At 41.5% G+C, this 25,252-nt stretch overlaps 1 long non-coding RNA gene across 1 annotated transcript; it reads left to right on the forward strand.

The window, feature by feature from the left end:
- Positions 1-1,221: 1,221 nt before the first annotated feature.
- On the forward strand, positions 1,222-23,123 carry LOC138919854 (uncharacterized). The gene is made up of 2 exons (XR_011430404.1): positions 1,222-1,335; positions 18,908-23,123. It is a non-coding gene; the product is annotated as an uncharacterized lncRNA (long non-coding RNA).
- The last annotated feature ends 2,129 nt before the right edge of the window (positions 23,124-25,252 follow it).

The following is a 25,252-nucleotide window of genomic DNA, read 5'->3' on the forward strand; positions in this document are numbered from 1 at the left end:
GAGAGAGTGAGAAAAAGATAAATCTGGGATGACGCCCAGGTTTTTAGCCTGAGCAACTGAAAGGCTGACGCTGTCATCAGCTGAGATGGGAAGAACTGTGGGAAAAGCAGCATTTAGGAAAGGCTAGAAATTCCGTTCGAAATACCTTAAGTTTGAGATATTTGTTAGGCATCACATGGAGATGTAAGGTAGGCACTTGGATATGTGAGTCTGGAGAAGAACTGTCTAGCCTAAAGGTTTAAATTTGGGAATCATTAGCATACAGATGGTACTTATGGTCACGAGACAGGAGGACATCACCAGGAAAGTGACACAGGTAGAGAAGAGAAGAGGTTCCAAAATGCAGCTCTGAGTGCCTCCAATCTAACAGGTCAGAGAGAAAAGATGAAACTAGCAATGGAGGCGAAGTAGAGGAGAAAATGAACAGAGTAGGTGTCCTGGAATCCAAGGAAGAAAGCCATGGAGAAGAGGAAGTCACTGTATCAAATGCTGCTGACAGTTAAAGTCAAGTGAGAACTGAGTATTAACCATGGGATCCAGGACTGTGAAGGTGTTTGAGAACCTTGACTAGGGAAGTCTTGGTGGAGCCTAGAGAAAGACCTGACTAGAGAGACTTCTAGAGTGAAGCGAAGGAGAGACATTGGAGACAGTGAGCATGAACAACCATATTGAGGACTTTTGCTGTAAAAGAAAATAGAAGTAGGGTGACAGCTTGTAGGGTGGATGGAGTCTCAATATACTGGTAGAAGTCAGTAGGAAGAGAGAAAAATTGGCAAGTAGAAGAGAAAAGGAAGAATCATTGATGCATGTCCTTGACAGCTGAGCACAGGTGGGCTCTTGTGCCCATGTGGAGGTGCTAGCATTTGATGGGAACACAGAGAGTTCATCTAGAAAGAAACAAGAGCAGAGGTGGTCTGGAAAGCCACAGCTGCTGCTCAGATCCTCTGCCATGTTACCAGTGGGCAGGAAGCTTGAATCAGTAGGTGAAATAGGTCATGCTTCCTAAGTCATTTGACCTTCAGACTCAGCTGGCATGTTAAGAAGTAGAAAGCAGGATACGTAGGGAAAACAGGCATTGGGGAAAGTAAATGACAGAGGTTCAACAGATACCAAACACGGAGTCAGAACAGGGGGCTTGTAAGTGCCAGCTTGAGACTCGGGCTGCCTGAGTATGAACTTCACTTGTGACTCTTAGAAGCTGTCTGACCTTGTACATACCACCTGATTGTTCTAAACTTCAGTTTGCCCAACTGTAAGATGCTGACTCTAATGTCTCCTTTACCAGGTTATTTGAGGATCCACAAGATAATCTACTGAAGAGTTTCACAACCCATGGTAAGCACAAAGTATTGGCTAATACTATGATTGTGGTGGATTTGCAAGTCCACCTGCCTACAGTTTCAGAGGTTTTTTTAAGTGAAATTCACATAACGTAAAACTAACCATTTTAAAGAATACAATTCAGTGGCATTTAGCATATTCACAATGTTATGCAACCATAACCTCTATCTCCAAAACATTTTGATCATCCCAAAAGAAAACCCTATACCCATTAAGCAGTCACTCTCCATTTTCTTCCCCTCAGCCCCTGGCAACCAACAATCTGCTTTCTGTTGCTATGGATTTACCTATTCTGGATATTTCATATAAATGGAATCATATAGTATGTGACATTTTGGGTCTTCTTTCTTTCACTTAGCATAATGTTTTCAAGGTTCATCTATGTTGTAGCTTATATCAGAACTTCATTCCTTTTCATGGTTGCATAGTATTCCATTGTATGTATATGTCACATTTTGTTTACCATCCATCCATTGATGGACAAAGTTGTTTCCACATTTTGGCTATTGTGAATAGTGCTGCTATGAACATTCACGTACAGGTATTTCTTTGAACACCTGTTTTCAGTTCTTTAGAGTATACACCTGGGAGGGGAATTGCTAGGTCATAAGCCTACAGTTTTGACAGCAAAAACCACAGCTCTAGAGGATACAAATTCCCACTACAATCTCCCAAAGCTAGGGACCAGGCTTCCCTCTTCGTTGCATCCTCAGCACCTAGCACAGTGCCTGGCACCTAATGGGCAACCAAGAAATATTTGTTGAACTCAGCAGAACTGTTGTTCTAGAAATAGATTGTTGTGTGACGTACGAATGTGTGGAATGAGAGAAAAGATTGTGACCTTTGCCTCTTGGCTCCTGGCCCGCTGTATAGTTCTCTGAGCTGTATTATAAAAATCATGTGTTTACAAATCCTGCATTATAATATGAACACACACACAGACACACACACAGAGCACGTGTGTCCTGGGAAAGCACTTTATTAAATTCAATGAACACTTACTGTGAGCACTTATTGTGAACACATTGTGAGAATTATCACTTAATTCTCCCGCATGTGAATTTCCAATTCTGGACATATTCATTTGTCCGAAATGAGGCCGGATTTTCTTCCTTGCACCTCTTCATCTGCTTCTTCTCCTCCTTTGCCACGTGGTTTCATGGCTCTAAGGAACAGGAGAACTGAGGGTGCCAGCTGTAAGTGTTGCTTCCTACTTAGTGTCTTTTCAAATATTTAAAAAATGTAACAGCCATTCTTAGCCAGCAAGAGGGACAAAAACAAGAGGAGGGCCAGATTTGACGATGGCAGTCGTTTACCAAACCCTTGCATATACCATACCGTATCGTGCTATTCTGGACTCATAAGTGTTATAATTTTAGAATGAACTTTAATCATATTTTTATGAAAGGGCTGAATGTGTACATTTTGAGAGATAGAAAATACACCTTAGAAATGCTTCTCAGAAATGGATACATCTGGATTACAAAATGTAACCGCATGTGACAGCAGATGACCATGAACGCTGTCCAGACATCACTTGATTCTGAGTCCTAGAAATAGAAATAAAAGAGGAAATAAATACATGCAACTTACAGAATTTAGAGAATGGAGGAAGGGGACGAGTAGTTTTGAGTGGAGACATGAGGATGCGTCCCAGGAGGGCAGACCAGAGGTAAGGAGATGAGAAGTCTGTTAGATGTAAACATCCAGGGGCTGCTTTAACAGGAATGTCTAATGGAGCCAGAGGAACAGAGGCCAGGAGAAACAGATGGACTTGATAAACATCCTAGCTATCAGTGAGAAAAAATACCAGTTTGTTTGAGCTGAAAATAACAAAATTATATGACTTTTTACACTAGCTTTTACATTCTTTGCCTGGAGTGAGATCCAAAGAAGAACAGACCTATTGGCCTGGAAGAGATTTTAGAAAGAGCATCTTAATGACATACTTTGGTTTTTTGCTTTGCTTCAGACCTCTCGATGCCAACTCCCTTTCTCTGTTGGCAGCTCCCGGCAACAGTCGGTCGCTGTGACTTTTGTGAACTTGTTATGGATATGAAATCCCTGCTCTTTAATTTAAGTCCGTGTCCACTAATTTGGTCCTCCACAAAACTGATGAAAAACCGGCGCGCATTCCGCACGTTAAGACCTTTCATTTACCTAAAGATTGTCATTAAGCTTCCCTCAACCTGCTTTTCTCCTGACCAAACAACCCCAAACCCTTGAAGCTTTTCTCATAGAACTAATTGTCCCTCTTTACAACATTTTTGTGTCTTTGGTTTCTTCACCTCCGTTTTTAACAGCAGAAACAAGCAAACCAAAGAAATGTGTTTTCTAGCGAAGTTTGGACTAAGGTACAACACTTAAGAAACAAAACACACAGGAGAGATTTCTTCACCCGCTCCCATTTGACTTGTGGCGTTTCAGCATCTTGCTGGCTTTTTCCCACAGAACTACTCCATTTCCGAGGAATGTTCATTTAGTAAACTGAGTCCACTCCACCCAGGTTGTTTTGTCACCAAACTTGTACCTTGTAATAATCTCGACAACAGCAACAGTAATTGCAGCATCTAACTTCGTTGACCTGTGCTAGCGGCTCACAACCGCCCTGGCAGGAGGTCTGTCATTATCCACATTTAACAGAGAGGGATCTCGGCTTGAAGATGTTCAGGCACTTGCCTGAGATGATCCCGTTCAGGCATGGGGAGGCCTACGTTGCAACCCAGCGGCTGGACCCCTGGGTTCCCATCCACGCTCTAGTCCCTTCTCAGTGCCTATCTGTGGATGGTAATTAATGGTATTTCTTTTCAGACCTAAGTCAACAAAAATCTCTGGCATATAAGAATTTAGTTAGGAACGGTTTATTGCTCAAACAGCTTGGGAGACGTGGCCTTCCCAGCAAACCAAGAGTATACTCTGGGAGAACTTAAGAAGGGGGCCGTTTTTAAAAAAGTTTCCTGCCCAGGTTCCCACTCAGGTCCACTTAGGCAACTGAGGGATGCAAGCCTGCTTAGTTCTGATTGGTTGGCACAGGGCACAGTTTTATTGATTAGCTCCAGGTAGCTGTTAGGGACTTTTTGTAAAATCAGGAACTTTGGCAGAGTCAAAAGCTTAAGAGCACATTCTGTGGTTTTTCCCAGAACAGGGTACATGATTGCATCCCGGTCACGTCATGGCCGCTTGACTCCATTTGTTTTCAGGTCCCACTTAGCCACACGGAGCCCATCTTGTTCTCAGGGGTCTTTCTGATTTCATTTTATGCCACACCTATTTACTGAATTTGTGTTCCTCAGCAAACATTCCCTTCAACAACACTCCTAATTTATCAAGGTCATTTTCAAATTTACGCTGGCTCTTAGTCTGGAGAATTAGCAACTCTATCTAATTAGCGTCTGCAGGTTTGTTCGGTATATTTCATTATCTTCATTCCTAATATGGAAGCTTAAAAGTTTAAACTTAAAATAAATTATGGATATGAAAAGCAATAAGGGCTAGCATTGTATTCCAGGGACTGTTGTAGGCATGTTACATACCTTAACCAAAGCCCTAAGAGGAGGGTACTATTGTTCATTCCAGTGTTACAGATGGACGTCCAGAGAAGACACATAACTTGCCCAAGGTCACTCAGCTGAAAGTTTGGCCCCACATCTTTGCAAGTGGCCTTAGATTCAAAGAATGTTCTATGCATGTCGTGTTGCCAATTCTCTTCTAAAAAACAATCCCTTTCTAATCAGGAATTTTAGAAAAAAATTTAATTGTTTACCAAATGTTATTTATCTGTTTTCTTGCTAATGGTAATTTAAGTTTCTAACCTTTTGCTATCACAAAAAAATGCTTCCTCTAAAATTATTGTTTATTTTTCATTGCGGGAGAGTGAGGAAGGATATATACAGTATGCTGCCATTTGCATAGTTTAACATATGCAAAACTGTATTACACATTGTTTTGGGAGACACAAGTATGTTGTAAAGGAGGAGAACTAGCGAGGGCATGTCAATGTCAGGGTCGTGGTTATCTAGCGGGTAGAGATTGGGGAGGGGACACAGGAAGCTTTGAGCATATTTGCAATTTTTTTCTTAGGCTTGGTAATGATTATATGCAGCTGATTTTTATATTATTCTTCTTTTTGAATGTTTGAAATTTTCCTAATTTTTAAAAAGAGATGCCAAAGGAAATTAAATAGGAATACGTATAACAGTAGGAAAAAACACTGATAGTCAGGAGACCTGATTTCTAGACCTTGTTCTGCAACAAACCAGCAGTTGAAGTTGAGCGAGCTGCTTGATCCGGGACTTCTTCCTCAATCAAAAAAGGAAAGCATTTCATTCAAACAGGGGTCAGCCAACTATGGCCCCTTGTTTTTGTGAATAAAGTTTTATTGGAACACACCCACGCCCATTCGTTTACATATTGTTTATGGCTGCTTTCATTCTGCAATGGCAGAGTTGAGCAGTTGCGGCAAAGACCATATGGCCTGCAAAGTCTAAAATATTTACAATCTGGGGCTTTACAGAAAACATTCGCTGACCCCTCCAGTAGAAAATCAACCTCCTTCAGCTCTAATATTTAGTCATCACAGGGTATAGCAGGATATCCAAGACTTTTGCATCCATGGTGGATCACGGACTCCAGTCTTCCACACAAACAAGTCGCTTTAAATAAGCATGTAAATACAGAGAAGATAGAAGAAACCTTAGAACTTGGAAGTCATACAGCAAAACCCATCACTATTGTTCTGGGCACAGACATCTTCCCCTGAAAAGAATACCCTCGAATGGAGTGAAAGGAAAGTCCATAGATGCCAAACAGATTCTAAGACTTTCGAGATGGTATGTGTTGTGTGATTACTACACAGTTTATAAAAGGTTATGCTTTGTGGATTTTACGGAGATATTTTAGAAAATGAGTACCTGATCTTTGAATAAAATTTCTCATGTGAATAGAGGACTCATTCCTCTATTGAGAGCAATTGACCCACTGAAAGAGCAATACAAAATGGTGGTCAAGAGCAGGAATTCAAGAACCAAATAGCAAGGACTAGAATTCTGGCGTACACCCTTTCTGTCTGTGCTTACTTGGCAATTTAACCTCAGTGTCCTCATCTCTGAAATGGAACCATGCTAGTATGTACCTCATTGGGTTGATATGAAAACGACATGATATCATTCATGGTACAGTATTTAGCATAATGTTGAATAAATGTTAGCCATTATTAACCAGACATATTTAGGACACAATACAAATTCTGAAATGGGTTTAAAAACACAGCTTCTAGTACCTGCTTTAAGGACTAACAAAAGATATGGGAGAAAAGAGGAAGGTAGAAGGCAGTTTAAACATATCTGTATCAGGTAGAACACATGAAGCAAGGTTGCCTCATGGCAGTGGCATCCGGGAGGCGCAAAAGGAAAGCATCGTGGCATCCTGAAATGAAGCCCATTATCCGCAAGTGTTTGGACAGCCCCTGCCTGTCCCATCAAGAAAAGCACAAGGACCTCTTCCTGCCTTCAGGGTCTAATACAAAATCATGACATTGACACACAGCCAACTAGTAGTCATTGGAATGAACACAGGCATAAACAGGCAATATCACATAAAGTGTTCACAGTGTGACTTAGCTTAGCTTAGGGCAGCTTACTTAGCTGCCCCAGACCTTCATTTCCCACTGGGCATCACCGTCCACCAGACATACCGTACAAGCCACTACTAGTGGCTTAAATTTTCTACTAGTCACATTAAAGAAAGTAAAAAGAAGTAAATGAAATTAATTTTTAATAATATGCAGTATTTGATCTAATGTATACAAAGTAATATTTCAACATGTAAGCAATATAAAATATACTAACAACATATCTTAAATTCTTTCTTTCATCGTAGGACTTCAAACTTGGTATGTATTTTACAGTTTCAGCATATCTCAATTAAGAATCCAGCAGGCTTGGGGCTGGCCCAGTGGTGTGGTGGTTGGGTTCAGCAGGCCGGTTCGTGGGTTCAGATCCCAGGTGTGGAACTACACACTGCTCATCAGGCCATGCTGTGGCAGTGTCCCATATACAAAGGGAGGAAGATTAGCACAGATGTTAGCTCAGGGATAATTTTCCTCAAGCAAAAAGAGGAAGATTGGCAACAGATGTTAGCTCAGGGCCAATCTTTGTCACCAAAAAAAAGAAACGCTGCAGGCTCCATAGCCACATGTGGGTTGCAGCTACCATACTGCACCATGTTGGTCGAGAACATACTTAGCTTTTAGAAAACCATTGGTTCTAAAACTACACTTTAGGGACGGGGACGATGGCAAGGGTGAAAGCTATATGCCATTGCTCCATATATGGAGACTTAAACCACACCAGTAAATGATATTTTGTCTTGCCCTATAGTAGAAAAGTAAGAATCTAAGCTTGGAGCCCAAGTAGGACTTCTGTCAAGAGAAGGTTCCCACAAAGAGACATAAAAGAGGCTAATATTAGATTAACAAATGTGATTTCAGCAGAAGAAATTGAATTGGTTGCCCTTAAAAAAGGGTTGTTAGGTTTTCCTTGATTTCTTTTATCAACATTTTGTAATTTAGCAAAAATCTCTACAAGAATGTTCATAGCCAAAACCTGGAAACAACCCAAATGTCTTTCAATGAGCGAATGGTTAAACAAACTATGGTATGGCCACCGCATGGAATACAACTCAGCAATGAAAAAGAATGAACTCTTGAGACAGGTTACAATTTGGAGGGATCTCAAGGGAAATATGCTCAGTGAAAAAAGTCCATCTCCAAAAGGTTGCATATGGTATGATTCCATTTACACAACATTTTCAAAATAACAAAATTATAGAGATGGAGAACAGATTAGCGGTTGCCACAGGGCAGGGGTTGGTGGAGAAGTTGAATGTGGGTACAAAGGGGTAGCATGAGAAAGTCTTGTGGCAATGGCACAATTCTGTATCTTGACTGTGCTTGTGGTTACACAAATATACCTATGCGATAAAATTGCATAGAACTTTACACAGACACAAATGAATGTTTATAAAGCTGGTGAAAGTGGAAGAAAGTGCTGTGGACTGTAGCAATGTCAGTTTCCTGGTTTTGATAGCATCCTGTGGTTATGTAAGATGTAACCATTGGGGAAGGAGTACATGGGATCTCTCTGTACATTTTTTTTTTTTTTTTGCAACTTCCTATGAATCCTTAATTATTTCATTGTTGGGTTTTTCTTAAAGAAATCATAAATACATTGCATATTATAAAATTTTTCCTGATTGTACTCTGGAGGAAGAGTTGGAGAGGACCAAGAAAATGGTCTAGACAAGAAAATGGTGAACCAAGTAACGGCAATGGGCATGGAAAGAGGTGAAGAGATAGAACAGCTATTTAGAAGTTGAAACAGACCAGACTTGATAGGACAGACGAGCATAGCGAGCAAGTGTTCAGACTGCTGGGTTCAAATCCTGGGTCTGCCACCGAGAGGGAAATGTACTTCCTCCTCTTGGACCTTAGTTTCCCTCTCTGCAGGGTAGCAGCAATAATAGTACCTGCTCACAGGATTATTATGAAAGATAAACAAGTTAATTCACTAAGTTCTTAGAACAGTTCCTGGCACATGACAAGTGCTCAAAAAATATTGGCTATTATTACTATGGAGTGTAAAAGCTCAAAATTAGAAACAATACAATTGTTCATTTAACAAAAAGTACATCCAAAAAAAAGGTCTTTAATAAAAGCAAGACCTGCTTGGCAAAACCCAGCCTTAACCATAGCAGCTCCAGCAGAAAAGCCAAGAACAAAGGACTGGCAGGTAGCGTAGTGGTTGGGTTCACACGCTCCACTTTCGTGGCCCAGGGTTTGCAGGTTCGGACCCTGGTCGCAGACATGTGTACCACTCATTGGGCCATGCTGTGATGGTGTCCCACAAGCAGGATGGAGGAAGATTGGCAACAGATGTCAGCTCAGGTCCAATCTTCCTCACCAAAAAAAAAAGAAAGAAAGAAGGAAAAGAAAAGCCAAGCACCAGCTTCTTAGAAGCCCAGAGAAAAAGGAGAGAAGTGCCAAAGATCTGTTTCTCAAATCCAGCAATCAACACAGGGGCACAAGGAGAGAAATGATTGGTTTTGTGCAAACCAAACCAATTCTGATCCCAGACCGCCATGCTACAGCTCCAGGGGTTTAATATCTTCCAAATCCAGAGCGTGTTTCAGCCTTAATGAGCCAAGTTGTAAGGTGCTCATCACATGATGATGCAATACCTAATTTAAAAAGCCACAGTCATGTCGTGGCAGGGAGGGGCAGTTATGAAATCTATATATGTGATTGCTTTCCTGCTTTCATTAAAGCCACAACTCACAAGTAATCTGTTTGTTTTTACGCACTCTATTCTTTCAGAGTGTATGTTAAAACACTGCTTTTTATTTGTGTCGTCCTTTTCCTAATGGTAAAACATTGGTAGAAACTGGATTTGAGGCTGAAAATGTTAATTTAGTTAAAACTAAACCCTGAAACTTTGCACAAGTAATGAAGTTTGCATTTTTTTGATCTGTACACTTTCTGACCACAAGAGGGCTTCTTTCACGGCCAGTAGTAAAAACCAGCAGAGTAGTCTGTAATCTGGAATTTACAAATATCTTACAAGGGAAAAAGAATTGAAAACCGAGCCCCCGCTCCCCGTAGCAAGGCTTAACTGGGTGTACAGTTTTGTAAAATGTGGAATTTATTGAAGAAGCTCTGTGATATATACTTCAAAGCTCAGTTTCTTATTTTTAAATTTGGCATTCCACCTGATGGAAAGCAGCCAACCACTTATAAATCGTGTTCATGATTTCACTTCCCAGTTGGTGAATGAAGTAGGGCCAAGTGCCGTCTTTATTTCTCTTAGTTTTATTATTAACATCTAGAGCTCAGCATACTGCTCTGGTTCAATAGGGGCTCTACAGTCAATGGCTCCTTATTCATTATTTAAGATAATTCTGTCATGCTAGGAAGTGAATTTCCCTAAGTATACCCCCCACGCCCATGCCAAATCCTGTTTATAGATTTCAGTCCATTTGGTTGTAGAGTAAATGTTTTGGAAGAAAGGCTCATAGTCCTCCTGAGATGGAACCCAAAGTTTTAGACAAAGAGAGTTGAGAGCCCAGGTTCCTAGAATACTGGAAGAGCAAGCTCTTAATGGGCATGTAGACTTTGCAGCATATTCTTGTTGTCAGGATTTGCCTTGTTCACCCTCAAATCTCCCGGGATTGCCCTCACTCCTCATATGCCACTCCTAAAATTTAGGTCCCGTTCCTCTATTATCTGACTATTGATAACAGCTGGTAGAGCTAAACCACAATCCCTCCGCGCCCACTAAGCGGGAAGTTGCCGTTATTTATTGATTCATTGCTCACTTTGCAGAACTCTCTATATTCTATGAAAATTTTGCAAAGCACATGAAAATGACACAAAGAGTACCTATTTTTTGTTAGCTGTCAGTCCCAATGTTTCTGGTGAACCCAAGTGAAAGAGATTTCCATGGAATTCTTTTATTTGTTTTTCTTAATTTGAAAATAACGTTGAGAGCCAGATCAGTGAGTATTCTCCACTTCTATCTTTTGTAGGACAGAAATAGAATTAACTGTCCATGCCCGCATATTCACCTTCTTTGTGAGAAAGATGCAGCAACTAGCACCTTCTCTTTCTCTGGCCTTGCTCTGTCTCCCAACTCCAAGAAGAGAGGAAGGCACCAGGAGACTTGAGAATCTTGAGCTCCAGGTTTGAGGCCCTCATCTTCCATCACATGGGCTCTGGGACCTTATCATATACTAGTTCTTTGATATGTGAAATAAAGCAAATACATAAAATTATCTTGGCTATATAATTTCTAAAGCTTGTCTCAATACTAACTTAAAACTAAGACAGTTTGTGCTATGCACAGTCCAACAATTATTGGGTCTTCCTGGAAAATCAAAGCCCTTACACCAAATTCTCTTCTCATGTGATTACGAGGAATAATTTGTGCTGAAGATCAATCTGAGAACCTCAGCAAGTATCTAGAGGATGTGCTCTTTTTTAAGCATAAGCATATGACTAGCATAAATCCACTAGGCACCCCCCAAAGGTACACAGTTGGAGAGATGGCCCCAGAAAGAGTGGAGTTTTGGTGTTTGCTATCACCAAGGGAACGTTCGAGTTTCCCAGTCAAGTTCAGTCCCATTTAAGTGAGAAAGGTCAGAGTTTGTTTTTCCGCTTGGCCTGACTTTCGTGGGGGTTTGATGAGTGTATTTGTTTTGTGTGGTCCTGTGTGCAGGGTGTCATTTCTTAGAGCCTATTGATGCCATCTCGAAATACAAAGTGGGACGCCATTGAAGCTCCTGCTGCAGGAACGTTGAACACTGTATAAGCCACATCTTTATGCATAACATTAGATCATGATGGGCCACATCTACAGTTGTAGTTGTGAGGATGCTGGGGACAATCTCTCTCCTGTGGCTTTCTCTGGCCTTGTCTTCTGACAGAGTCCTTCTTGGCAAGGCCGAGGTCTTGCATGGTGGGAAGCGAGGGCAGGGAGTGTATCAATCACTCTATTCTGGACTGCTTGCTTTTCTTCCGTAAAGTCTATGAAATCTTTTTTTTTTTTTTTGGCCATTTGTGCTTCTAGTTGCCTGGTCAACCCTCTGAGGAGCTGTTGCCAGGTTGGAATCGTTGGGGTGGGGACAGAACTGGTGCATAGTGAAGGAGAAGGAGCTGCTGATGGGACGAGGGAGCAAGATAAATGCCTCCCTGTCCGACGTTCCAAGCTGAGAGTCTGTTATATTAAGGGGCCAAAGGGGACTCAGCTTTGGAACGTCCTCAAGGTCACCCAAGGGACTAGGTGGCACTCTGATACAGGACCCCAAAATTTTCTGAAAAAGTATTTAGATAGGGAAAGTAATAATGATTTATTCCTAGGATTCTCAACTTTGCAAGAGAAATAGCCATTTTTATTTCGATGGGTCCTTAAGTAGACACAGGAGAGTAAAATGATTTGCCAATGACAGAAAGTCTGCTAGAAATTCAAGTGTTTTTCTCTTGTCACTTATTTTCTTTAAAAAGAAATATACCTGCTTTCTTTGCAATAGGCTGTGGTTTGTCATGTTTGTGAGATGTGTTTTCTTATTGGATCAAGAGTTTGCTAGGATGGGGAAAAAGAGGCTTGGGGAACACTTTAAACTCGACTTCAAAAGCTAGGGTTATTAATTCTCATGAAGGCAAATATTTATTTAAGGAGCTGATTCATTATATTATAACATTATGAATCAACATCAACGGCTGTGTATAGGGAGGAAGTATGGAGAATTAGTAATGAAAGAGTTGGAAGGAGAAGGGGCTGACAGGAGAATTAGTAATGAACAGGGTCGGAAGGAGGTGGGGCTGAGAGTTATTAAGCACTGAGTGTTGATAGACATTACGTCATTTAGTCCCAACCACAGGTAAATACCATATCTCCATTTAATAGATGTGGAAACTGAGGCACGGATACATGATAGATCAGGGATCAGAACCTAGGTTGGTCTAAGGAAAGATTCTTTCCTGCTCCACACACTATAATGGAAAGAAAACGGGGCTTCCATATCGGGAAGGGGTGAGGGAACTGGTCTGAGTTTTAAACCCAGGTCTGCTACAGTTGATTGTATGGCCTTACTAAGGCCTTAGGAAAAATCACTTGATTTATCTGGGCCTCAGTTTCCCGAAAGATTAAGGTCCTTAGCCTCAGGCAAGGTGCAAACTTACCACTTTTTTGGAGAAATAACATTTATTCTGCCCACTTTGGTAACTCAAACCAACCTAGGATGATTTAGCAGTTTTCAAGAACTTATTCTCCCTCATGTCAGTGCCGGAAAGGGGAGTCCACTGGGCCACTGGGATCTGGTCAGGGACGAGTGAAGATGCAGCAAGTGTGCTTGGATAGAAACGAGCTTTATCCTGCTGATCTCAAGCACTGTCCACTAACTGATTAATTGAGGCATAATTTGAAGACTGTGAAACGCGCCCGTCTTTGTGGTTCACTGGGGTTTGACAATTGCATACACACATGTAAACAACCACCCAAATCAATTTCAAAAACTTTTCAACATCCCAGTGAGTTCTCTTGTGCCCCTTTCCAGTCAATTCCACCTCCTTCTTACCCAATAAAGCAAGCACCGTTCTGGTTTCTGTCGCCATGGATTAGTGTTCCCTGTTCTAGAACTTCATACACGTGAAATCCTTTGTGTGAATCCATTTTCAACGCCAGAGGAACAACTATGGCTCCAGGAGGTAGATGGCAAGTCCTATCAAGAAGGCCAGAGGGGACGTCAAAATCTGTTTCTTCTTTCCAAGAAGCTTACAAATTCCTTGAAAACAGAATCTGGTTCTTTGAAAGGGTCTTTCAATACGGTACACATATTACTTCCTCAATTCATATTTATTTAATTAGGTGATACTTTTACATCCTCTGCATTTGTCCTTCGTTTATACATTTATTCATTCAACAAAAATTGATTATTGTCCACCTATATGTTCCCAAGACTATCTAGGTGGTGGGATTAGTTACAATTAAGGTGAACAGAGGGGCCGGCCCCGTGGCTGAGTGGTTAAGTTTGGGCGCTGTGCTTCAGTGGCCCAGGGTTTTGCCAGTTCGAATCCACTCATCAGGCCGTGCTGAGGCAGCATCCCACACGCCACAATTAGAAGGACGCACAACTAAAAATATACAACTATGTACTGGGGGGCTTTGGGAGAAAAAGGAAAAATAAAATCTTAAAAAAAAAAAAAAAGATGCACAGTTTGTGTCCTCTGGGGCTCACGTTGTGGTTAGAGCAATAAATATTAAATGCCTACAACAGAATGTGTGGGACTATTTGTGAAGGCGGTGGATGCTACGAAGAAATGAACTAGCATAATAGAGGAGAGGGCAGGCGGCCTCATATGATGCTGGGTTAATGGACGATTTTCTATCACACTTAACCTACTACCGGTTGCAAGAGGCAGGATTAATATTGTTCTGTCAGCGGAAGTATGAACCAGAGTTTGAGCCTCAAGGCCACGTTTCATTACTCATCACTTTATTTATTGATGGCCTACTATGTGCCTCACACAGTTCAATACTGGGACAACAGAAAAAACAACGAGGCATAGAATTCATCCTCCAGGAGTGTATTTTTAGGAGTTACATTGTCATTGTGCTTTGAAAATGAAGTTGTTTCTCCATTGTCATAGTGCATATAAAAAAAATTAGCGCATCTCATCTACATTTTGATAAGTTTTCACGAGTCACATCTGAAGCTGCTTAGAATGGGGCTCACGGGGCAGGTTTTGGAGGAGTGTAAGGAACTGCTCTGCTGGACAAAGGCGAAAGGCATTTCTTTCCTGCAACGTTCCAGGCACCGCACGGGGCTCTCAGTCAGTTCACTGTCAGCAGAGGCTTAAGAAAATAGACCGCAAGCTAGAAGGCGTACTTTTGGGAATTTGACAGCTCCTCGAAAACGCGGCCTAAAGTGTCCCAAGTTAATAAAAGCAACACTACCCATCCCCCCAACACACACACTCTCTCTCTCTTTTTCTCTCTCTCAAGTTTAACCACTGTAGCTACCAGGGGACAAAAGGTTTCAGATGGGTTCCACAGATGAATGTTTGATATCATGGGACAGCACAGAGCCAGAACAATCGACTCCTCTTCGGCCAAAACTTTCCCATTAGCGTGTATCAGAAATGTGCAAGCTCTGATTGCAGAATAAGTAAACAGGACATAATGGGTTTTCAATAAATGTGGCTGAGCCAGACTCCAGGTCTGTTTGGAGAGGTTTGTTTGACACGCAGAGCCAGCGGGGGGAATTGAGGACAGAAAGGTAAAGAGAGTTGAAGTTCGGGAACGAAAGCTGGTGCATTGGGCTGGGTGGTGACCACATGCAGACCACTGAGGGGAGGCTCCTCTGATTGGACAACCCGAGAATCTGTCACGAGGCCTTTGTCTGGAATGTCCCGGTTTAATTGTCAGAGTATGTAGAAAGTTTGAGGGAGGAGGGACTCAGAGAGGTCTTGGACTCCTTTTTTCTGTTACGTTTTGTTAAAAAAAAAAAAAAAAAAGCAAAAAACCCTGAAGCTGAGCACAGTAAAGGGCCTAAAATGCCTCACCTGGTGAATCAGAACTTGATCTGGGTTTTCTAACCTGCTTTGTCTCTCCGCTGCTTTCCTGCATGCACAGCCATAGGGCTCAACTGAGTGGAATGCATTTGGCAGGAAGAAATTTTAAAAAGATGTTTATGCTTTAATAGACTGAAATTGGTTTCAATCATTTCTTACTGATTTTAACCAGAAACAAATTAATTTATGTGTACATTAGAACTTATTTTAACTTAGATTTTCTTAAGACATGGAAAGCTGAGCCGTGGAGCAAAAGAGAGCCCTCGCCACAGTTGAAACTCAGGGCGGACTCCCTCCTCTAAAGCCTGGACCAGCTCCAGACTAGACGGACCCGGGAGCCTCTAGTTGGCCTTTCTGTTTCCCGGGTGTTAACTTTCCACTAACAAGTTAATAAAATAACCAACAAAGGTCTGACACATTTGGCACACAATCCAAACATTTTTCCCTCAGTGCTCCGGTGTCCTGGTCACGTTCCCCAGAAGCAGAGCCTAAGACCGGGATCCCGGTGCTTGTGGTTTACTGAGGGAGTCCCCTTCAGGAAAAACATGCAAGGGAGCATTTTAGTTTGCTAGAGCTGCCATGACAAAATGCCACAGAGTGGGTGGCTCACTCAACAGAAACTGATTTTCTCACAATTCTGGAGGCTGGAAATCCAAGATCAAAGCGTTGGCAGGGCTGGTTTTCTCCTAAGGAAACCTGTCCTTGGCTCGCAGATGCCTTAGTCTTGCTGCCTCTTCACATAGTTGTCCCTCTGTGTGTGGGCTCCCCTGGTGCCTCTGTGTGTGCCCTCTTCTTATAAGGACAACAGTCACATGGGATTAGGGCCCATTCTAACAGGCCTCATTTTAACTTAATTGCCTCTTTAAAGGTCCTGGGGTTGAGTCTTCAGCATATAAAACTTGAGGGAACACAATTTAGTCGATAACAGGAAGTGAGAGAAGCAAGACAAGGAAGAGGAAGGAGGGGAGACAAGATGTGATCTCCTGTAAAGTCTAGTCTTAGGCTAGTCCATTGGATGAGCTGGTCGAGGAACCATCAATCAAACCACAGAGTTGTCCCACCTTGAATTAAGGATGCTGGGTCTTTCCACCACCATATCTGTTAGTTCACTGGCCAGCCCTCAGCTTGTGTCTGGTGGGGAGAGATCTTCAAGTATCTGCCCAGGCATCTCCAGACAAAACAGCTCCTGTGAATCAAGACCATTTTTCTGGAGAGGGTTATACAGCTGTAAATCTCTAGCCACTCGAGCGCTTATGTAGTTGGAGGATGGCGCCCCCACACAAAGATGGCCTGGGCAAGGCACCAACATGATCATCGACACAGGTCTTCCAGGGTTCCTCTATTTATTATGGAAGCTCATCAGTCTTCTGTCTTGATTAGTTAAAGCCCACCCTTCCAGGTTCAACACAGGACATGAGAGGGCTGCCGTGGGAGGGAACAAGAAGGTCTGACCGCTTCCTTCCCTCAGCACATGTACCACCATCAACCCGGTTACCCAGGCCTGCATCCTTGACTTCCAGCCAACCACTACATTTATCAGCCCTAACTCTTCATTAGCTTTCAATTCCATCTTCTTTCCATTCTCATGGCCATTGCCCTAGTCCAAGGAACTGTTTTTTTCTCATCCCTATTTCTACAGAGTTTCTTCTCAGATCTCTCTGCCTCTAATCTAAACTCCATCCAATTCTCCCACAGCAACCAAATGTGAATTGCTCATATTCAACCAAATGTGAATTCCCCACTCAACACCCTATGATACCTCCCTTAGCTATGGAGATAAGGTCCAGTCTTTAATGTGATTCACAGTGTCTTCCCCAATATGGCTGCTGCCTCCTGCCTCAAACCACCCCACACGCCTCATTTGTAACATCCCAAGCATAGTCAGCTTCTTTTCATCTTTGGACTTACAGCATCCTTTCTCAGCAGACCGTTTACCCCGCACTCTGCCCAGCGCTTCCTCCAAACCCCGACCATCAGACACAGCTCTTAGGACACTTTTTCTGGGCAGCCTCGCCTGACCTCCGTATTTAGTGGGTCGGCTCTGCTGTATGTTCCTTTGCTCTGGCACTGACCACACTCAACTGCCATAGGGTGTTTAATGGTCCATCTCCCTTACTAGACTACCAGCTCTCTGAAGGCAGGGCGTGAATCTATCTCGATGGTCATTATTCCGCCAACCTTATGTCCCTGTTCTGCTACTTCCTATTGTGGGACCTGGGGCAATTGTAACCTTTCTGTGTCTCAGTTTCCTATTTGTAAAATGTGAATAATATAACACAACATTCCCCATTGTTTGGAGGATTAAATGACTGAATATGCATGTAGGAGGCAGTATACAGAACAGTGTTTGGTGCATAGTAAGTACCTGGGAGGGTTGGCTGTTATTATTTCCATCGCTAGAAGACAGAGTGGTCGCAGCAGTAGTTTTAGTATCTCCAGCACCGAACGGAATGCTGGGCTCATAAGAGAAGAGAAGCTGAAGGTGCTAGAAGTGGCCAGGAAGCCAGTTTGGATTAATATCACCTTCATCATTTCTCCTGACAGTTTCACAGATGGTGAAACCAGGGGCATGTGGGATCCAAGTTTCGATCCTATCTCTGGCTTTACTGGCCTCCAAGGCAAATATTTAATGTTAGTTTACAGTTGACACTAACAGTGTATGTTAATATTGGATAAGAGCAAGAAAACAAAAATCTTCTCATCGGAAGAGTTGATTAGTTTACAAGGAACCGCGATAGTTACACCTGCAGTTAATAATTTCACAGGGTGAAAAGGCAGCGTGGGAATATTGGCTAATTCTCATGGAATCCCTGCTCACCTAGCTGTTTCGTTAAGTAGAGGGCAGCCCACAGGAAACTGAGCCATATAACTGCATCTTTCCTGTGGCCCCAGGGAGGCCAGCCATCCCCTAGCCCTGCTCGTGCCACCTGTGAGCACTTTCCTTCAACATCCGATCAACTCAGACCCGCAGCTGGCCTGCTGACTCACCGGCCGCTGGCATCCCTGCAGAACCACTTCACCCTTCTCTGGGGCTCCTCTCTCCTCCTTTTCTCCCGCCCCTTCCTCCTCCACACAGCCCACCCTCGGGCACAGAACTTACTGAGTTACCCTTTGCCAAGATGCCAGGAACAGTCAGCAGATGATTGAAACATCTTTCACACTGAACATGTCTGGGCCCATAAATCCACAGCTAGAGCATTTTAGAGTTGGCCACCAAACCATCTCCTTTCCATCAATGCAAAGGCACGAATAACAGAACTTTTTAAATACAATTCCACGCGCTTCACATTTTTCTCAATGTTGTTTCTATGCATCTCGTTTCTTTCTCTGCCTTCAGTCACCCTCTTTGCCTCTGTTTTGCTGTGTTTTTTTTTCTTTTTTCTTTTTCTCCCCTATTCTGGTCTTTCTGCTTGAATTCTGATCTCATTTCCTGTTTCCTCTAAGGTTGTGATGCTATTTGAACACCTACCCAGAATTCAACAGAAAGGGATAAAAAAGCAGAAGGAATCAGACCGCAGTAAGTAAGGCTGCCCACCCTGAGAACACTGTTCCAGAGAGTTCTGCCACTCACCCAATGCTCACAGACACAGGAACATGAGTCATCAATGAGACACTGTTACCACCCGCCTTTCTCCCCCAAGCCTCCCTAAAAAAAAGGAGGAAATGGCCTCTGACATTGGGATGTATGAACAAGAGTTCCACACACGGCAGAAAGCATGAGAACTTCTGCCACAGACTTCCGCACTGGTTATAGGATGCTGGCCTCATGTTTGGTTTTCAAACCTCAAATCTAAAGAAAATGTCACTTGAAGTATGATTTGTTGTGAGCAATATAAAGGCTGATTCAGAAGGAAAAACAAAGCCCAAATAGAACTACTGTTATATGACTTCTATGATTTTTTAAATAATTATAATTTTTAAAAGGGATATTTGGCCATTGAAAGAAGGAAAATGAAAAGAGCTATAATTGCCTTTAAAGCGCATAAAGTAATATTATGGAAGAAAAAAGTTCAATTCACCACATTGGTCAATAAAGCTGGAATGAGATGAATTAAGCTTGTTCAAAGAAAAGTTTGATTGAAGATTACAAAAAACTCTAATTATGAGGAAAGGAAAGACGATTCTTAGGCAAATCTGATAAAGGAGGTTACAAACTTGCGAATCCTGTGGATTGAAATGAGAAACCCAACAATTAGAGATGGTTAGGACAAAACAACATCATTCCTGGGGGCTGGCCCCATGGCCGAGTGGTTAAGTTTGCGCGTTCCGCTGCAGGCTGGCCAGTGTTTGGTTGGTTTGAATCCTGGGAACGGACATGGCACTGCTCATCAAACCACGCTGAGGCAGCGTCCCACATGCCACAACTAGAAGGACCCACAATGAAGAATATGCAACTATGTACTGGGGGGCTTTGGGGAGAAGAAGGAAAAAAATAAAATCTTTAAAAAAAAAAATCATTCCTAAAATGAATAGGCTTCATTCCCTGGTAAAAAGGACCTAGAGCCAGCTTTAAAATCTCTAGCCATGTTCTTCCCAGACATTTCAGAACCGTGTGAGTGAATATGAGCGGCAAGACTAGCCCTCAACTTACTCCGCTCTATCTGTAACTCATCAGAGAAAAGGATCCTGAAGCTTGTCTTCTCCAAGCGTTGATCCCCAGGATGCCAAACGAGATATGCTAATAATTTGTTCAACATCTAGAAAGTCATCCTGGGAAAAATATGATTTTAAGCAAATTGCAAATAGAAAGGACTAGAAATGATTAGAGACTCAGTCTATAACTATAAAACCCATCTGTGGTTAAAAACTATTTTTCTGTTTCCTTTCATTCCACCAGCAATCTAGAAAGAATTCATTTTTATTTGTTATTCAGAAAACGTTAGCATTAGGAATTGATACACTGAAGCACGTTGCTTTTTCTGGTCCTCTCTGCTGATGGGAGAGGACAGGCTACACACCCTGCAAGGAGGACGCCTCCAAACCTTGAGCTGATATGCACCAGCTCCTGGCCAACAGCCGTTCTGTGCAACCACATCTCCTGCTTCCAGGACCTGCCATTCCCATCTCTCTTGCTGAAGAAAAGCACACTTTTCTGGAATTGGCTGTAAACTGGCATTTGTCCTACTTGTGTCCTATAGAATGAGAAAACCTGTTTCAGAGAACAAGAAGTAAATTCTCCCAAAACAAACTCTTTAAAGTAAGCAGTGTGTGTGCCTTGGTTATAGACCACAAACCATGAAAGGGCATATCCATGCGTGAATTGGCAGTTCACTGGGTCTTGTAATTCTCACCAGGGAGGCAGGCTAAGCAAACCAATTAACTAATTAAACCAATTAACCAAATGTGTAATTAACCTTGAGAACAGAGATGTCAACAGAAGCACAATAAAGAATTTACCCACCTCTTGAAATTGCTTGGTGGTTTTAAGCCTTTTAATTTTCTGTCTTAAAGGCATATTCACAAAGTGAAAATATTCTCTGGGCATAGGATTAGTGGCCAAGCAATGTCTTCATATAGATGGGATGGAATCAAGCCCAGAGCAGTGCTTCCCATCTCAGCTACAGTCCACTATCCGTAAGTAAATACACAGGAATTTTGGAGAACATCGTCCACAAAACATCAGCCACAACACATCATGGTCGTTTCTTTTGAGAACATACATGTCCATTATGAAGAACAGGGAATAGCTAGAAATTTCCAAAACAGCCCTTTTTAGAAGACAGTCAATCACCTAGTAATTCAAATAATTAATTCTAGGAAGAAAGGAATCAAGAAAGGGATGACTAAATGTTTGTAGAGAAACAAACATATAGATGTGGGGAACAGATTGGTGGTTACCAGGGTAGGGGTGACAAAACAGGAAAGAGGCGCATGTGTTTGGTGATGGATGGTAATGGACTTTTAGTGGTGAATACCATGCAGTCTATACAGAAGCCAAAATATAATGATGTACACCTGAAATTAATGTAATGTTATAAACCCATGTGACCTCAATAAAATTTAAAAAAGAAAAATGTTTGTGAAGTTTGATCTGTACACAGAAATCCCTGGGAAAGATGAGCTTGTGCAACTGTACAAACACCTTGCTCCATGCAATTCTGACATGTGGAAATTCGTCTTTGCCAAAACAATAAATAACATCTGGCCACAATTACTTTTAAGTAACTCACCTCATAAAATTTTGGTTTTCAAGTAGCTTCAGGAATGTTATTTAGAATTAATGATGTCAAAGACACTAAGCTAAGCCCATTGCCTTTAAGTAGCTTATAATTAGGGCTGGTGTGAAACTCAGAAAAAAAAGTAACCAACAAAGAATTATATGTTAAACAGCAACTAGATAATACAGACTACAGTCAAATATCTAATGACTGAGTAAGGCAGATTTAGACTTAGACCATTACTCATGCCATTTCAGAGAAACTGAAGTCATGATGGAGAGGTAGACACAATCAAATCATTAAGAGGGGAAGTGAAAGCTACAGTATTAGGAAATGTGAAGCTTATCAGGAGAATAAATATGTATGTGAAGTCTCATACTGGATTTTCCTGTTTCTCTTTCACAAAAGAGGTTTTCAACATTGACCTTGGGCAAGATCAAAGCTCACCAGGGCTAAGTCAGCACACTTTTTCTAATCCTTAAGTAAAAAGATACACTTGTGAACAGTAACGCTCAGCCAAGCTCACAGAGTCTCCACGTAATCAAGGACTTAAAGTGTAATTTATAAGCAGGCAAGAATGTTTAAGGAATCGTGTTTCATTCACTAAACCAAGGGTCCCATTCCCGCTCCACTGCAGAGCAAGCACTTGGTATCACTTCAATTAACCTCTCTGGGCCTCTGTTTCCTCATCTGAAAAAGTGAAGGGGTTTTGGAATAGGAAATCTCTTTGATTCCTCTTATGACTCGAATAAATTGTTTTTCTTTTCTATCTATAGAGGATGAGACTACCTGACAGAAAACAGTTCCACTTCTAATGTTTTGGATCCACCAGATCCCTGAAATTTGGGTATGAAAAGCTTTTCTTAAGCTAAAGAGATAGCATTTCCTCGAGAATAATTGCCAGTCTCCTTGAAACTTTAGCCAGGAAACTTATCAAATAAACCACCTACATCCAGACTGTGGTTGAGTCCAAGAAAGTCAAACCCAATGCCTCATGGGAATTTAGAATTACAGTTGTTGGTCAAGTTGAGAGTAAAGAATGTGAATTTGTTTTCTGAGATTCTTCAAGGCCATATGAGCTGGGGCTCAGTGTTCTTTAAATCATATTGAAGAAAACAAACTTCTAGACAGAGTTATGTATCATGTCTGCAAGGCCGTATACTGCTAAGTGATGGACTGGTCCCCACTCAATACATTCTTGTTTATCTCTGCTTTGAACCCAAAACAAACTCTTATGCACACAGACTGAGCCTTGGGGATAGGTGGTCATTGTAGGAGGCTGAATTCTAATTCTAAGTAAGGTGCTTCATACAATAAAATAGTTTTTATGTTGTCTACCTCTATGCAAATGAAGTGTATTAGTACTGACATGGCATGGATTTGTTAATAACTGTAACATTTTATACATTATTAATATTAAATGTAATATGTTAAAATGTTTTCTTAATTCCAGCGGATAAATTCTAAGGCTGTCAATAAAGAGATGAAAAGTAAGGACAAGACAACAGCATTTAAGTGTATGAAAATATGGCTTAGTCCATTCGGGCAGCTATAGGTGACTTATAAAGGACAGAAACTTATTTCTCACAGTTCTGGAGTCTGGGAAGTCCAGGATCAGGCCGCTGGCAGATTTGGTATCTGGTGAGAACCTGCTTCCTGGTTCAAAGATCACCATGTTCCCGCTGTGCCCTCATATGCCAAGCGGCGAGGGAGCTCTCAGAGCCTCTTTTATAAGGGCACTAATCCTATTCATGAGGGTTCTACACTCAAAACCTAATCACCTCCCAAAGGCCCCACTTTTTATATTACGATTTCAACGTCATGAATTTGTGGGGGCCATGAACATTCAGTCTGTAACAAACATGTACATTTAAATGCAGTTTCTCTCGGACTTATTTTAATCCTCTAAACCATGACTTATTGAACACTTGCTAAGTGCTGACCTAGGTCTGAAAATATGGGTAGAATTGGGGATAAACAAGTCAGTCACACTTCATATGCTCTGGGATGTTGTAAACGACAATTATATAAAGACATTCATTTGGGTAATTAATATAAAGCTTAATATGAAGTATCAGTATTTAATGCCACAAGAATCTTGACTTTATTATACTTTGTAAATCGTTTGGGGGAGTAAGTTGTTTCTTTTAAACAACAAATGACAAAAAATACAGATAAATTTGGTAACATATTCAAACATAGTATAATGTACAGTTTTTGAAAATCACTTATAAGACAAATGGCAAATTAATTTTTAGAATACTAAAAATTCAGGATATCACAGCAGATTAGGATCAATATTAAATGTTTGCCACCAGAAAAGTAAATGACGGCAACAGTTTTTATTTTATGTCATTTTAAGATCACATTAGTTTATAACGTTGGTAATAGTTTTAAAGACATTACACAGCTCTAATTTGCGTGTATTTTACAGACTTAAAAAAATATTAAAACGTATGTTTATGAAGGTCTCCAGATGATACTTTTTCTGCAGAGGGAATACAGAAACAAAAACCAGAAGAGAAACATTCAGAGCCTTTTGCAAGTGGGAGTCACTAGGCTGGAATCTCATCTCCAAATTGACCAGCCACACAAAGGTCAGACTACTTCCTCCGGGCAGCCCAGAAGCTTGAGAAAATTCCCAGAATTCCTGAACATTAAAGCAGAGTTTCCCAGAGAAGGAGGCCACAGCTTCCCTCCCGCCTTTCACGAAGCCCATACCACCATCCTTTCTTCCCCCGCGCCCGCCACTGGGCTGCTGCCTCCTTACATGGGGTTTAACTTTGTCATGCATTGACTTACATCACATCCTACATTGCAACGTGAAAAGGCTGCAAGTTGTGGAATAACGTGAATCTCCCGCTTCACCCCAAGATCTTTATAGATCTCAGGATCTTTACACGTACTGACATCATAACATGTAGTCATCCGTCCTTTTAGACTTTTTGGCAAGAACTGTGATGTATTCATCTTCCTCACCTCAACAGGTAGATTTGAACGGATTTGCTACAAGAAATGGAGATTAGAAAAGTTCCCTCTAGACTCTGGAGATGGAGTTTAGGGATGAACTAAAAGAGCTAGTTAGTAATTCATGAATCCTGAGATAGGACCACAGGTGATGGGACCATGGTATTCTAGGTTTCCAGACTTGATTACCTTTCTGAAAGCAAAGGCCTGATTTCTCCTAAATGATGCGCAGCTTTCTCCCTAGAACTTATTCAATGTAGCTCATGCTGCCGTTAGTTCTACTTCTATTGTCACAGAAACTTCTGGAGAGTATGTCTGCAGACAGTGCCATTGTGTGTGTGAACGTTTGCTACGGTACTGTTTTCTACTGCAAAAAAAAAAAAAAAAAAAAGCTATTAGAGTGTCTTATAACTTAAGCTTTTGTTCCTAAATAGAAATAATTTTTTTTTAATTTTTGGAAATTTCTTTTAGGAAGGATCTCAACTTCTGCACAAGATGCATTGCATATCCTGATTGGTGAAGCAGATTCCTTGAAAATAACCCATCTTATTCGTAGGGTTTGGGAACTAACCTAAGTAAAATCACCAGTAAACAAAACTCGAAATAATCTTTCCTCCATAGAATCTTGTTTAAATGGACCATTTGATTTACAAATACAGTAATC

This window comes from Equus caballus, chromosome 21, assembly GCF_041296265.1.
Source record: "Equus caballus isolate H_3958 breed thoroughbred chromosome 21, TB-T2T, whole genome shotgun sequence".
Taxonomy (NCBI): domain Eukaryota; kingdom Metazoa; phylum Chordata; class Mammalia; order Perissodactyla; family Equidae; genus Equus; species Equus caballus.